Genomic DNA, 16,275 nt, shown 5'->3' with positions numbered 1-16,275 from the left:
TGAAGCCAACATCACCCTCATACCAAAACCAGGCAAAGATATTACAAAATAAGAAAACTACAGACCAATCTCTAATGAATATAGATGCAAAAATCCTCAATAAAATTCTAGCAAATCGTATCCAACAACACATTAAAAGAATTATACATCATGACCAAGTAGGATTCATCCCAGGTATGCAAGGATGGTTCAACATAAGAAAATCAATTAATGTAATACACCATATCAACAAATCAAAGCAGAAAAATCACATGATCATCTCAATTGATGCAGAGAAGGCATTTGACAAGATTCAACATCCTTTCCTGTTGAAAACACTTCAAAAGATAGGAATACAAGGGAACTTCCTTAAAATGATAGAGGGAATATATGAAAAACCCACAGCTAATATCATCCTCAATGGGGAAAAATTGAAAACTTTCCCCCTAAGATCAGGAACAAGACAAGGATGTCCACTATCACCACTATTATTCAACATTGTGTTGGAGGTTCTAGCCAGAGCAATTAGACAAGAAAAAGAAATACAAGGCATCAAAATTGGAAAGGAAGAAGTAAAACTATCACTGTTTGCAGACGATATGATACTATACGTCGAAAACCCAGAAAAATCCACAACAAAACTACTAGAGCTAATAAATGAGCACAGCAAAGTAGCAGGTTACAAGATCAACATTCAAAAATCTGTAGCATTTCTATACACTAGTAATGAACAAGCTGAGGTGGAAATCAAGAAACGAATCCCATTTACAATTGCAACTAAAAGAATAAAATACCTAGGAATAAATTTAACTAAAGAGACAAAAAACCTATATAAAGAAAACTACAAAAAACTGTTAAAAGAAATCACAGAAGACCTAAATAGATGGAAGGGCATACCATGTTCATGGATTGGAAGACTAAATATAGTTAAGATGTCAATCCTACCTAAATTGATTTACAGATTCAATGCAATACCAATCAAAATCCCAACAACTTATTTTTCAGAAATAGAAAAACCAATAAGCAAATTTATCTGGAAGGGCAGGGTGCCCCGAATTGCTAAAAACATCTTGAGGAAAAGAAACGAAGCTGGACGTCTCGCGCTGCCTGACTTTAAGGCATATTATGAAGCCACAGTGGTCAAAACAGCATGGTATTGGCATAAAGATAGATATATTGACCAATGGAATCGAATAGAGTGCTCAGATATAGACCCTCTCATCTATGGACATTTGATCTTTGATAAGGCAGTCAAGCCAACTCACCTGGGACAGAACAGTCTCTTCAATAAATGGTGCCTAGAGAACTGGATATCCATATGCAAAAGAATGAAAGAAGACCCATCTCTCACACCCTATACAAAAGTTAACTCAAAATGGATCAAAGATCTAAACATTAGGTCTAAGACCATAAAACAGTTAGAGGAAAATGTTGGGAGATATCTTATGGATCTTACAACTGGAGGCAGTTTTATGGACCTTAAACCTAAAGCAAGAACACTGAAGAAGGAAATAAATAAATGGGAGCCCCTCAAAATTAAACACTTTTGTGCATCAAAGAACTTCATCAAGAAAGTAGAAAGACAGCCTTCACAATGGGAGACAATATTTGGAAATGATATATCAGATAAAGGTCTAGTATCCAGAATTTATAAAGAGATTGTTCATCTCAACAACAAAAAGACAGCCAACCCAATTACAAAATGGGAAAAAGACTTGAACAGACAGCTATCAGAAGAGGAAATACAAATGGCCAAAAGGCACATGAAGAGATGCTCAATGTCCCTGGCCATTAGAGAAATGCAAATCAAAACCACAATGAGATATCATCTCACACCCACCAGAATGGCCATTATCAACAAAACAGAAAATGACAAGTGCTGGAGAGGATGCGGAGAAAGAGGCACACTTATCCACTGTTGGTGGGAATGTCAAAGGGTGCAACCACTGTGGAAGGCAGTTTGGCGGTTCCTCAAAAAGCTGAATATAGAATTGCCATACGACCCAGCAATACCATTGCTGGGAATCTACTCAAAGGACTTAAGGGCAAAGACACAAACGGACATTTGCACACCAATGTTTATAGCAGCATTATTTACAATTGCAAAGAGATGGAAACAGCCGAAATCTCCATCAACAGAAGAGTGGCTAAACAAACTGTGGTAAATACATACGATGGAATACTATGCAGCTTTAAGACAGGATAAACTTATGAAGCATGTAATAACGTGGATGGACCTAGAGAACATTATGCTGAGTGATCTAGCCAAAAACTAAAGGACAAATACTGTATGGTCCCACTGATGTGAACAGACATTCGAGAATAAATTTGGAATATGTCATTGGTAACAGAGTCTAGCAGGAGGTAGAAACAGGGTAAGATAATGGCCAATTGGAGTTGAAGGGATACAGACGGTGTAACAGGTCTAGATACAAAAACTCAAAAAATGGACAGCACAATAATACCTAATTGTAAAGTAATCATGTTAAAACACTGAATGAAGCTGCATCTGAGCTATAGGTTTTTGTTTTGTTTTGTTTTGATTTTACTATTATTACTTTTATTTTTTTCTCTATATCAACATTCTATATCTTTTTCGGTTATGTTGCTAGTTCTTCTAAACCGATGCAAAGGTACTAAGAAATGATGATCATGCATCTATGTGATGATGTTAAGAATTACTGATTGCTTATGTAGAATGGTATGATTTCTAAATGTTGGGTTAATTTCTTTTTTTCCGTTAATTAAAAAAAAAAAAAAGAGAAGGGGTAATTGGAGCTGAAGGGATACAGACTGTACAACGGGACTGGATATAAAAACTCAGAAATGGACAGCACAATACTACCCAATTGTAATGCAATTATGTTAAAACACTGAATGAAGCTGCATGTGAGGTACAGGTTTTTTTTTGTTTTTTTTTTCTTTCTATTATTGTTTTAATTCTTATTCTGTTGTCTTTTTATTTCTTTTTCTAAATCGATGCAAATGTACTAAGAAATGATGAATATGCAACTATGTGATGTTATTAAGAATTACTGATTGTACATGTAGAATGGAATGATTTCTAATTGTTTTGTTAATTCTTTTTTAATTAATAAAAGAATAAATAAATAAAAAAGAGAATCAAATGTCCCAAACACAACAGAAATCACAAAACACATGAAGAGTCAAGCAGAAATGGCCCAGCCAAACAACCAAATCAAAACACTGGTGGGGATACAGAATACAGAAAAAACTACTCACAGATATTTATAAAGAAATAAAGGATATCAGGAATACACCAGAAAAGCATACAGAAGAATTTAAAAGACTAAATAGAAAAATGGCAGATCTCACAGAGATGAAAGATACAGTATACCAAAAATAGAAATATGCTAGAGAAACATGATAGCAGATTCAGAGAAGCAGAAGGAAGAATAAGTAAGCTAGAAGCCAGAACAATTGAAGTAGAGCACACAAAAGAACAAATGGCAAGAAAGATGGAAAAATGGAATTAGATCTTAAGGAAATAATGGATAATAAGAAGTACACAAATACTAGAATCACTGATGTCCCAGAAGAAGAAAAGAGTAAAGGGCTAGGAAGATTAATTGAAGATATAATTGGGAAAACTTCCTAACCCTTATAAGATACATAAATATGCAAATAAAAGAGGCCCATCAAATCCAAAATACAATAAATTCAAATAGGCCTACTCCAAGACACTGCTAAATGTTGAAGAAAAGCTGAAAGTCCTGAAAGCAGCACAAGAAAAGCAATCTACTATATAGAAGGGAAAACACATAAGACTGCTTTCAGACTACTCAACACTATGGAAGCAGGAAGGCAGAGGTATGATATATTTTAAGATTCTAAATGAGAAAGGATTCTAGCCACGAATTCCTTATCAACCAAGTTGTCCCTCAAAATTGAGGGAGAGATTAAAATCTTCAAACACAAAGACTGAGAGAACTAGTCAACAAAAGACCTGCCCTACAGGAAATACTAAAAGGAAGTTGTTCTAATTAGTAAGCTGCTGGAATGCAATACATCAGAAACAGAATGAAATGGCTTTTAAAAGGGAGACTTTATTAAGTTGCAAGTTTACAGTTCTAGGGCCGTGAAAATGTCCAAATTAAAGCAAGACTATAAAAATGTCAAGTCTAAGGCATCCAGGGAAAGATACCTTGGTTCAAGAAGGCCAATGACATTCAGAGTTTCTCTCTCAGAGACAGAATGCGTCCCCACCTTGTGTGGGTGGGGACACATTCCATGGAAAGCATCTAATAAAAGTGGGTGTGTCACATCTCTGTGGAAACAGTAAAAAAAAAAAACTCCCACCCAGCAATATTGAATGAGGATTCAAGGACATGGCTTTTCTGGGGTACATAATAGCTTCAAACTGCCACAGGAGTCCTGACAGCTGAAAAATAAGACAGGAGATAGAGGTCTGGAAGAAGGCACAAAATTGAAGAGTACTAGTAAGGGTAATGTAAAAGGTTAAAACAGAGAAGGGGTAAAGAATATACATGTTGGACAATTAAAACCAAAGAATAAGATGTAGATTTTAGAACTACTTTTACAGTAATACCTTTGAATGTTAATGGACTAAATTCAACAATTAAAAGATACAGACTGGTACAATGGATTTAAAAACACAATCCATCGATAGGGGGTGCTGCAAGGCTAGTTCAGTGGTAGAATTCTCACCAGCCATGTGGAAGACCCAGGTTTGATTACCAGCCCATGCACTTCCCAAATAAACAAACAAAGAAACCAACAAAAACAAAGAAACAAACAAAACATTCAACAAATGGTGCTGAAATAATGGGATACTTGCACGGAAAAAGAATGAAATGTGACCCCTACCACACAGCACACAGAAGGGAAAAGAAGAAGAAAAAAAAAGAAAAAATATAATCCATCTATATGCTGTTTACAAGAGACACATCTTAGACCCAAGAACACAAATAGATTGAAGGTGAAAGGAAGGAAAAAGATGTTCTATGCAAGCTATAACCAAAAGAAAGCAGGAGTAGAATACTAATATCAGATAAAACAGACTTTAAATGTAAAGATGTCATAAAAGACAAAGAAGGACCTTACATATTAAATTAATAAGAGGGACAATTCACCAAGAAGAAATGACAATCATAATATTTATGCTCTATGCTGGTTTGAAAAGATATATGTACCCTAAAATCCTAGTCCCATTTTGTAAAGACAGTCATTTCCTCTTATTCCTTTTCAGTACTGTATGTTGGAAACTTTAATTAGCTTATCTCCATGGAGATGTGACTCAATCAAGTGTGGGTATTAAACTTGATTAGGTGGAGATGTGTCTCCACCCATTCCAGGCAGGTCTTGATTAGTTTACTATAATCATATAAAGGAGGAAACATTTTGGAGAAAGCTGGAGTTTTGGAGAGAGCAGAGAAGGACAACAGAACATCACAGAACCACAAATCAGAGAGTCCACCAACCTTCTTGAACAAAGGCATCTTTCCCTTGATGTCTTAGACATTTCTATAAACTTGCTTATATTTGGACAATTTCACAGGCTTAGAACTGTAAACTTGTGACTTATTGAATTCCCCCTTTTAAAAGTCATTCCATTTCTGGTATGTTGTATTCCAGCAGCTAGCAAACTAGAACATGCCCCAATTACGGACCTCCAAAGTACATTAGGCAAACATTGGAAAAACTTAAGGGAACTATAGACATTTCAACAATAATAAAGGAAGATTTCAATACACCACTTTCCACTATAGATACAACAACCAGACAGAGGATCAAGAAGGAAACATAGACCCTAAACAATATGATAAATGAATTAGACCTAATAGATATATAAATCATTATACCCCAAAATACTAGGATATATATTCTTCTCTAGTACACATGGAATGTTCGCCAGGATAGATCATATGCTAAGATACAAAATAAGTCTTTAGAAATTTAGTAAGATTGAAATTATCCAAAACACCTTCTCGGACTACAATGAACTGAAACTGGAAATTAATAACCACTGAAGAACCAAAGTTTACTCAAATATATGGAGATTAAACAAAATACTCAAATAATCAGTGGGTCAAAGATGAAATTGCTAGAAAAATCGGTAAATATTTGGAGACAAATGATAATGAGAATACAACATGTCAGAACTTATGTAATGCAACAAAGGCAGTGCTAAGAGGGAAATTTATTGTCCTAAACATTTATTTTAAAAAACAAGAGAAACTCAAGAAAGAACAGCAAATTAACTCCAAAGAATATTTAAAAAGAGAAATTATAAAGATTAAAGCAGAAATAAATGAAGTGGAGAACAAAAAAATAAATAAAAGAATCAACAAAAACAAAAGTTGGTTCTTTGAGAAAATCAATAAAATGGATGGCCCTCTAGCTAGATTTACAAAGAAAAAAAAAGAGAGGACACAAATTACCAAAATCAGAAATGAGTGGCGGGTTGTTACCCTGGATTCTGAAGAAAGTTAAAAAATCATAAGACAATACTATGAACAACTATATGCCAAAAAACTGGACAACTTAGATGAAATGGACATATTTCTAGAAACACAGAAACTACCTATACTGACTTGAGAACAAATAGAAGCTCTCAATAACCGAATTACAAATAAAGAGATTCAATCAGTCATCAAAAATCTTCCTACAAAGAAAGGTCCAGGATAGACAGCGCCACAGGGGAATTTTATCAAACATCCCAAAAGAAGTAAAACCAATCCTGTTTAAACTCTTCCAAAAAAAACTAAGGAAAAAGGAACACTACCTAACTCATTTTAATAAGCTAACATAATTCTAATACCAAACTGGATAAAGACACTATAAGAAAGGAAAGCTGCAGATCAATCTCCCTAATGAACATAGCTATCTGATCTGTAGTCAGCACTGTGCTTAATGGTGAGAGATTGAAAGCCTTCCCCCTAAGATCAAGAATAAGGCACGGATGTCCATTATCACCACTATTATTCAACATTTTACTAGAAGTCCTAATTGGAGCAATTAGAAGAAAGAAATGATAGGCATCCAAATAGGGAAGGAAGAAGTAAACTTGCATTATTTGCAGCTGACATTGTCACATACCTAGAAAATCCTGAGAAATTTATGACAAAACTACTTGAGCTAATAAGCAAATTCAGCAAAGTGGAGGTATACAAGATTTATGTACAATAATCAGTAATGTTTCTATACACAAATAATGACCTATCTGAGGAGACAATTAAGGAAAAATTTCATTCAAAATAGCAACCAAAACAATCAGGTATCTAGGAATAAGCCTAACCAGGGATGTAAAGGACTTGTAGGCAGAAAATTACAAAAATAAAATAAAATAAAATTACTAAAATAAATTTTTAAAGACCTAAATAGATGGAAAGACATTCCATGCTCATGATAGGAAAATTGAATGTCATTAAGCAGTCAGTTCTTCCCAAACCGATCTATAGATTCAATGCCATACCAATCAAAATCTCAGCAACCTACTTTGGAAACTTGGAAAAGCTAGTTATCAAATGTATTTAAAGGGGAAAGAGACCCAAAATAGCTAAAAATATCATTAAAAAGAAGAGCGAAGTGAAAGGACTAACACTTCCTGACTTTACAGCTTACCATCAAGCCATAGTGGCCAAAACAGCATGTACTAGTACAAAAATAGAAGTAATGACCAGTGGAATTGAACCAAGAGTGCAGAGATAGATCACCAAATCTATGGACGAGTAATTTTGATAAAGCCCCCAAATCTACTGAACTGGGTCAGAATAGTCTTTTCAGTAAGTGGGCATGGGAGAACTGGATATCAATAGCTAAAACAAAAAAAGAGGATCCCTGCCTTTTACCCAATATAAAAATTAATTCAAAATGGATTAAAGACCTCAATGGAAGAGCCAGTACCACAAAACTTCTGGAAGAAAATGCAGGGAAACATCTTAAAGATCTAATAATAGGAGGTAGCTTCCTAAACTTCCTAAACTTCCTAAAAGAAAAAATAGATAAATGGGAACTCCTTAAGATTAAGAGCTTCTGTGCCTCAAAGGATTTTGTCTAAAAGGTGAAGAAGCAGTCAATTCAATGAAATATTTGGAAACCATGTATCGGATAAAGGCTTGTGTACATAAAGAAATTATACAGTTCAACAACAAAAGACAACCCAGTTGTAGAATGGGCAGAGGATATGAATAGACACTTTTCCAAAGAACAAGTACAAATTGCTAAAAAGCACGTGAAGATGTGCACTGGTGCTTCAGTGATGGAATGCTTTCCTTCCATGCAGGAGACCTGGGTTCGAATCCTGGACCATGTACACACACACACACAAAGCACATGAAGAGATGCTTATTTTCATTAACTATAAGGGAAATGCAAATCAAGACAACAATAAGATATCACCTCACCTATAAGAATGGCTGCTATTAAACAGAAAACTACAAATGTTGGAGAGGATGTGGACAAATTTCATCACTTACTCACTATTGGTGGGAATGTATAATGGTGACGCCACTATGGAAAAAAGTTTGGCAATTCCTCAGAAAACTAAATATTGAGTTGCCATATGGCCTGGCAATACCAATATATGGTATATATGCAGAAGAGCTGAAATCAGTGACACAAACAGATATTTGCGCACCGATGTTCATAACAGCATTATTCACAGTTGCCAAATGATGGAAACAATCCAAGTGCCCATCAGCAGATGTGCAGATAACAAATGTGATATATACATCCAATGTAATATTATTCAGCAGTAAGACGAAATGAGATCCTGAAGCATATAACAACGTGATGAATCTTGACGACATACTGCTGAGTGAAATAAGTCAAACACAAAAGGACAAATACTGTATGATTTTGCTAAAGGTAATCTCAGAGGTTACCCTGTAGAATATAGCAGACCTAGAGGTACACAAAAGCTAGCAATGGGGGAAAGGCTACCTAATGAAGTTGAAATTAAATGCAAGGGAATGGATAGAAATGATGGTAACTAATTAGTGGGGCTATAAGTAACATTGTCGTATTGAAGGTAAATATGATTGAAAGGGGATGCAAGTTCTTATATGAACAGCAAAAAAAAAGTAGGGCCAGAGGATTTTCACCACATGAACAATACATCTGTTAATCACACAACTCTATTTCCCCTGCACCTCCACGCACTCTAATCATCAAATAAACCAAACTCTTTCCAAATGTTCAGACTCATTTTCTCCTGGATGTCCATTTTATCCCAATAATTAGTCTAAATATTGCAATCTCTTTAAAATAGATAGAAATGCTTTTCCCATCACCAAGGCTTACTCCCTTGGCTCACCTTGACGTTCGCCATTTCTGAATTATTAGAATATTTACACTTGCAACACTGGAGTATATGTATTATATTACAATTTCTTATTTTATATTTGTTTCATTTATCTAAGTCTTATCTCCATAGCTAGGTGGCTAACATCCCAAGGATAGGAGCTACTCCTTCTCTTTCATTCCCAATAATATTTTGCACAATATTGTACACAACATAGGCTTTAGATACTAAAGGATTTAAATAAATTTGACTTATGGTACTAGGATAATTTGATATTTGAGATATAAAGGTAATGGCCTTCTTGAAATGTGTATTCTCTTTCTCGGGTGATTTAATTTAAATGCCTTAATCTGAAACACAACGGTGTACATAAATCATTGTAAACACTATCAGGGAACAATAAGGAATGGAGTTCAGGATGAGAGCAGCAAAAACTACATATACGTATGATTGCTTATTTGAATTTTAGAATTCTGTTAGTTTAGTGTCTGTTTAACTTGCTTATGCTTTTTAATAACAATACTAGTCTTTGAAATATTCATTCTATTTTAATATCAGCCCAAGAAAACATACGGATCAGTAGTAGGCTAAGCACATTAACTTGCTGACTACAGACTATCTTAAAAAACAACAATCTAACATTCATTCACTGGAACAAGGACAAATAGAATAGAAAAGCTGTTCACCTCCAGACTCAGGCAATTAGTTTTAAGCATGTCTAGATGAGTGCTGCTAGGAGAAATAAATGCACTGAATAGTAACTATGAAAAGAGATAAATTGCAAAAGAAGCTAAAGCAAAAGTAAATATCCTAATAGAAGATACTTGAAACCAAATCCCCACTACTATGATGGGAGGGTTCAAAATATAAAGATCTTTTAAATTTTATTTTTGAACTTTCTTAACTGTCCCCATGGTAACAGCCTAGGACAATCCAGATGGAAAATTTAAATTAAGACCCATGGGTTGGACAAAAGGACTAAATGACCACAAATCCCTGAACTAACTGAGCAAATGAATCTAGCATTTCTTTTTTAAACTAGTAATACACATCTTGTCATGATCAGGAGATAGGGTAATGTGAATATAATCAGATAATATTTTGTTTAAGAATGTGAATATCGAATTAAAATGTTGCAAATATGCTGAAGATAATGTTGATCTTTCCCCAGAATAATGGACTATTCTTTCAAATAAAAAACTTTTTATTTTATTCTTACCATGAAAGTAATAGGTGCATATAGAAAAAAAAATTCAAAAACTATATGTGTTAATAAGAATGTCTTCCTTCCTGCCTCCTGTTCCCAGTGTTGCTCCCAATAAACAACATTTTTAAGCCATTTCTTGTTGTAGTGCTTCTGAAGGTTATTTTTTATAACTATAGATAATATGCTTATACTCTATTTATTTTTATTAGCTGCTTTCTCTACCGGAAAAGATGAGGGATTAACTCATTGACTCTAACATCTCCCCCTTACACATTCATTTTTCAATCTTTATTACATTTTTATTTTAGTTATTTTATAACTTTAATATGCGTAAACATCTTTCTTAAACTTTAAAACTATTTCCTAGTTTTTCATTATAGATATGAAGAAATTGGTAGCTTTGTACCACATTCTAACTCTCCTTCCACTTCTCAACCTCAGTCAGTATGTTAGTTTGCAAGTTGCCGAGATGCGGTATACCAGAACTAGAACGGCTTTTACAAAAGGGGAATTTAACAGGTTACAAGTTTACAGTTCTAAGGAAGTGAAAGTGTTCAAATTAAGGTACCAATAAGAGGTTACCTTCACTCAAGAAAGGCTGATGGATCAGGAACACCTCTGTCAGCTGGGTAGTCACGTGGCTGGCATCTGCGGGTCCCTGGCTCCCGGGCTCCATTGCTTTCTGCCTCCGTTCCTATGGAAGTTCCTCACTTGACTTCTCCAGGGCTGGCTTTCGTCTCTAGGCTCATCATTTCTGTAGGCTCTGAAATGTTTCATCTTTTAAAGGATTAGAGTAAACCAATAAAGACCCACCTGGAATGGGCGGAGTCACATCTCCATCTAATCAAGTTAATATCCACAATTAGGTGTGTCACACCTCCATGGAGATAATCTAATAAAAAAATCCAACCCACACTATTGTATCAGGATTAAAAGAAGCAGTTGCCTCCACAAGATTCCATCAGGATTAAAACATGGCTTTTCTGGGGTACATAATATATCCATACCAGCATGGTCAGATATATCAATATTTTAGTATCAATGCTTATAGAACATACATTTTATTACCTAACAATGATCAGCTTTTTCATTCTTTATCTATATGTTGAGCCTGAAAACTGAAAGTCAATAGAAACCATTGCTATTATTATTCACTGCAGAACCATGTTGTATGATTGGATTTAAAGAGACAAAAACTTTAATCCAATACGATTGAACCTGTGCCATGTGAACAAAAATATTTTAAGAGATGGTCAAATGGATTGTCACAGTTTACTTGGCCACTTCTCACAGCCTCAGAATAGAAGGAAACATTTGAAGAAATAATTAAGATATACTTCTCAGCATTTTTTTAAAGGCAAAAGACTTAAGATTGAAAGGGCTCATAAGTGTCAAAGAGAAGAAACAAGGAATATCTCACCCTGAAACACAGTAAAGTAAAATTTATGAATACCAAAGACAAAGAGCATTTTTAAAAGCTCACAAAAATAAAGAGCAGATCTCATAAAGAGTAATAAGAATTAGGTCAATTTCAGGTTTTTCAATAGGAACACTTGATACAAGAAGATAGTGGAGAAAAGTCTCCAAAGTATTAAAGAACAAAAGCTTAAAATTTTCTACATATCTATTAAAATGTGAAGGCATGATAAAGATATCTGAGACATATAACACCTCAGAAGTTTTGCTGCAGTGGAACATAAGCTCTGTGACAGCAGATTTCATCTTCAGTCCTCAATTCTTAGCACAGTAGTTGACTTTCAATAAATACATTCAATAAATACACAGAAAAGAAAAGAAGAAAAAGTGGGAGGATGGAAAGGAAGAAAGAGGGAAAAGGAGGGAAGAAGAAAGGAACTGAGAAAGGAAGGAACTGATCATGAAAACATAGAAATATTGTTTCATATGTGGTTGTATTTGCTGCATAAAGACCTACACCAAAAATTATTTTGGATGCTTAAATAAAAGGAGAAACAAATCCAAAAGATTTTGCAAGTGTTGTATGAAGCAAAGTTGATCAAATATCTTGGTAAAGTTTATTGCTGCCTTTTGAAAAATAACTGAAACTAAAACTTTGGTCTCTGTAGTCAAGGAGTAACATAGAATAGCTAACTGCTTTTCAAATCATCCTTAGAGAACACATGGTAGCTTTTTGGGGTTCTTTTTTTTTTCAATAGCTAGTACCTTGTAGCTATTAGAGTTCTTTGTTTTTAATACCTGACACCTTTTCTCCTATCTTCTTTAAGGTATTGGCTCCCTTTTCCTCTGTATTCCGATTGCTGTGGCCAAAGGTAGATGGCGGTTGTGTATTTTGGTGCAGTTTCATAAGCAGCAAGCATTCTGGCATTGGGCCATGGTGTCTCAGCAGGTAAGAATACTTGCCTGCCATGCCCGAGGACCCGGGTTTGATTCCCGGTGCCTGCCCATGTTAAAAAAACAAACAAACAAACAAACAAACAAAAACATTCTGGCATTGAATGTCAAAGCAGTCTGCCCTATAAAGAAAACCAAATTAAGGCAAGGAAATAAAGTGATGGAGTAGGAGAACCTACTTTAGGTGTGTCCCTGTTATGAAATTGTTTTATCAGGTTACTGATGTTGAATATTTCAATCAAGAAAATAATTAATAAAAATATCATTTATAATGGACGTGCAATACACATACTCTCTAATCCTCAGAACAATCCTGAAATAGACATTAATATCTCTGTTTTATAAAAGAGAATCAGAAACTTAGTGAAGTGAAATGACATAAAATCACACAAGTTATAAAGTGCAGGATCAGGATTCAGACCCACTATTAAATTTCAAAATCCATATTCTATACAATACACTATGAGCCTCTCCTAATTAATTCTTCTTGCTATACAGTTTATGTTCATCATACAAAACTTCAGAGAACTCATACATAAATTTTCTCTCTGGGGAATAAATTGCATACTGATTTTTCAAAAAGTTCATGTAAGAAATATATTTGAAATAATAGAGAATTTCCATATGTTTTATTTATAATACAAATCTTTAAAAATACAATGATGATAAAAAATTAAGTATATTCATAGAAGTATTAATATAGAAGTATTAATCTTATAAAATCTGTTGTGTGATTATATGAGTTAAGTGTTAAACTAACCTATCATCAGAAGGACATGAATGCCAAGAATTTTTTTTTTTCAGTAGAGACAAAATGTTAGTACCACTCTACTTTGCTTTCTTACTTAATCCTCCTTATGCCTCCCTACCCCCAGATTGCAAAATGGTCATGAGTAAATGTTTAAGCCAGTCATGGAATATTCTAACCCACAAAAAAAATCAAATTCATGTCCTTGGCCTCATTAGAAGAGTTTCACTAATCATCATTATCCAAATTTACCTCTTAAAAATTCCAATAGCAATTATTGTCCATAGAATTCTTTGGATAATTAATCATGTACTTCTTTGTGACAAACCTATTGTTCTCTTGAACTGTAACTTATTTTGTTATATATAATTATGACATAGTTCATCTTTCATATTTTCACAAAATTTTCTTCCCTAAAGCACAAATATTATGATCATGTCATTGCTCTGCTCATAAACTATGAAAGGCATACTCTCATGATGACTTCTGGCTTCCCCAACCCTTTGCTTCCACTGACTTGGTGCATTTTAGAAATCACAGTCCTCCACCTTCACTGTCTGTTCTTCCTCACAGAAACTTTATGGTAGACTGCACAATGTACTCCCCAGGAAGTGGTCCATGTATTAATCTGCAGACCTGTGAGTATGGTAGTTTACATAGCAAAAGGGACTTTGCTTGTATGGTTAAGGATCTTGAAATTATTCTGGAGATTATTCTGGATTACCTTCATGGGCCCAATGTAATCACAAAGATCCCTATAAGGAAAAGATGGAGGCAAAAGAATCAGAGTCAGAGAAGGAAATGCAAGAACAGAAGCAGAGGTCAGAGAGAGAGAGATTACAAGATGCTACACTGTTGGCTTTGAAGATAGAGGAAGGGGATACGACAAAAAATGCAGGCAGCGTCTAGAATTTGGAAAATGCGAGGAATGAATGCTCCTCTAGAACTTCCATTAGGATCCAGCCCTTCTGATATCTTAACTTCAGTTTTATAGGACCCGTTTTTTGAATGTCTGGCCTATAAGATAGATTTTTTTTAAGCAAATACATTTGTAGTAATTTGTAACAGCAGCAATAGGAAACAGATACACACCCATTTGTGGAAATAACTCCCTTTCCTCATCTTCTCAAACAGTCCTCCCAAAAAGATGGAGCAGAGAGTTTGCATTTTAGAATAACAAACACTATACATCCCTGCTTTTAAAAAACCCAGGTACACTTTTCTCTTGTCTACCTTGTTGTGCTCTCCCCATCCTGAAAATTCTTGTTTATTTCTATTAAATAGAAGTTAAGCCATTTCATTTGTTTATTTGTCCATTGATCATTATTTCCTTAAGATATCACTTTCCATCTCAGGTGATTTTTTCAAGCATTTCCTAAATAAAACCATTTGACCTCTAATATCAGGTGTTTAGATAATATTTTGTTATACCTCACTGAATAAAGTGCATGAAAACAAATATCATACAAATTTTTTATCTCTGCAATTTCTTTCTCATAATAGAGTTCAGCATATTTCTCTTTAAATTCACTTTCCTGGAAATGTTATTATCTGAACTCAACATGGAAGTTTTAGCCATATATGTGGCTCTATAACTTAAATTCTCCTTTTGTAATGGTTCCTGGGATTGCCTTTCAATTTCCTGTCAGGAAGAAGCTAATGGTTCTAAATTTATTAGGATGTTATTTTGATTTGCTCTCCTTTACAGTGATAGTTTATACAGAATTACATTCAGCCTCACCAAATACTCTCTGTAACTGATGATATAAGATGTTTTCCCATAACGGTTTTTCCATGTTCTTTGTTTCCCTCACAACTTGAAACAAAGAAAGTTCTCTGAATTAAAATTATTACCTTGGTCCAGGTCTTCAGAAGAGATATACCAGAACCAAGGTATTACTTTAGATTATACCAACCAACAGGTTTGGAAAAAAAAAAAAAAGCTCAAAAGCCAGCAATCAAGAAAGTGAATCCTAGGTAAGGTCCATTTAAGAAGTAATAGCAAGTGGTGAAAAGTCATCAGATCTTGATAAAGGAGTATCAGGAATACTCCAAGATATTACAATTAAGCCAATTTTTGTCCTTGTTTCCTTACTAGAAAGATCATCACAAGTTCCTGAATGTGATAAAAATGAGACAGATCTAGAATGCCTGATCTTCTCTTATCTTCTGTATTCAGAAAAAAAAAAAAAAAAAATTGGGCAAGTGGTTTGACAGGAAAGAACCAAGGGGGATTTCCTTATAGAGGAAATCATTCCATAAATGTCATGCTCCAGCTCAAGGTACAGAAACTATGGCACATAAGCCAAGGTATATATTTGATTTCATATTACCTGAGCGGGACCACCCACAACCAGAGAAGAATGTTTTCCGGCATTGGATGCTAGCATACACCATTCAGAACAGAATTGTATTTTTGCAATTTAAAGATTGGAGCAATTGTAATATGATCAATAAAGGTTAATTAGCTAGTCAAATTTTGAAAGAGAAGCTCTTTTCTTAAAATCCCACAGCTCAAATAAACAGTAGACTATGACAACAAAAAATATTTATTTCCAACTCACTCCCACCACATAGGGCTTAAATTATTTATAAAAGGCATCACTCTTTTTAAGTCTTTATCTATAAAACTAGCAACCTTCTCAATTCTAAATCCTGGAAAGTAGACTGGCACCAACTCCTCAC

At 34.5% G+C, this 16,275-nt stretch overlaps 1 protein-coding gene and 1 long non-coding RNA gene across 11 annotated transcripts in view; one reads left to right on the top strand and one right to left on the bottom strand.

Annotated features, from left to right (window-relative positions):
• GRIK2 (glutamate ionotropic receptor kainate type subunit 2) overlaps window positions 1-16,275 on the bottom strand; it is a 1,225,242-nt gene that overhangs the window by 1,161,485 nt on the left and 47,482 nt on the right. The window lies entirely within an intron of this gene.
• The window catches only part of LOC143684999 (uncharacterized), a 76,092-nt gene that overhangs the window by 26,497 nt on the left and 33,320 nt on the right, over window positions 1-16,275 (top strand). Inside the window, exons 2-3 of one of the 2 annotated variants that reach the window (XR_013176319.1) lie at window positions 12,716-12,837; window positions 14,164-14,228. This is a non-coding gene — a long non-coding RNA (uncharacterized LOC143684999). The remainder of the gene's footprint in view (window positions 1-12,715; window positions 12,838-14,163; window positions 14,229-16,275) is intronic. The other variant, XR_013176318.1, reaches the window with a different exon arrangement.

The sequence above is a fragment of the Tamandua tetradactyla genome, chromosome 5 (assembly GCF_023851605.1).
Source record: "Tamandua tetradactyla isolate mTamTet1 chromosome 5, mTamTet1.pri, whole genome shotgun sequence".
Taxonomy (NCBI): domain Eukaryota; kingdom Metazoa; phylum Chordata; class Mammalia; order Pilosa; family Myrmecophagidae; genus Tamandua; species Tamandua tetradactyla.
The sequence above is the reverse complement of the archived record's forward strand: the minus strand, read 5'-3'. Positions and strand labels throughout refer to the sequence as shown.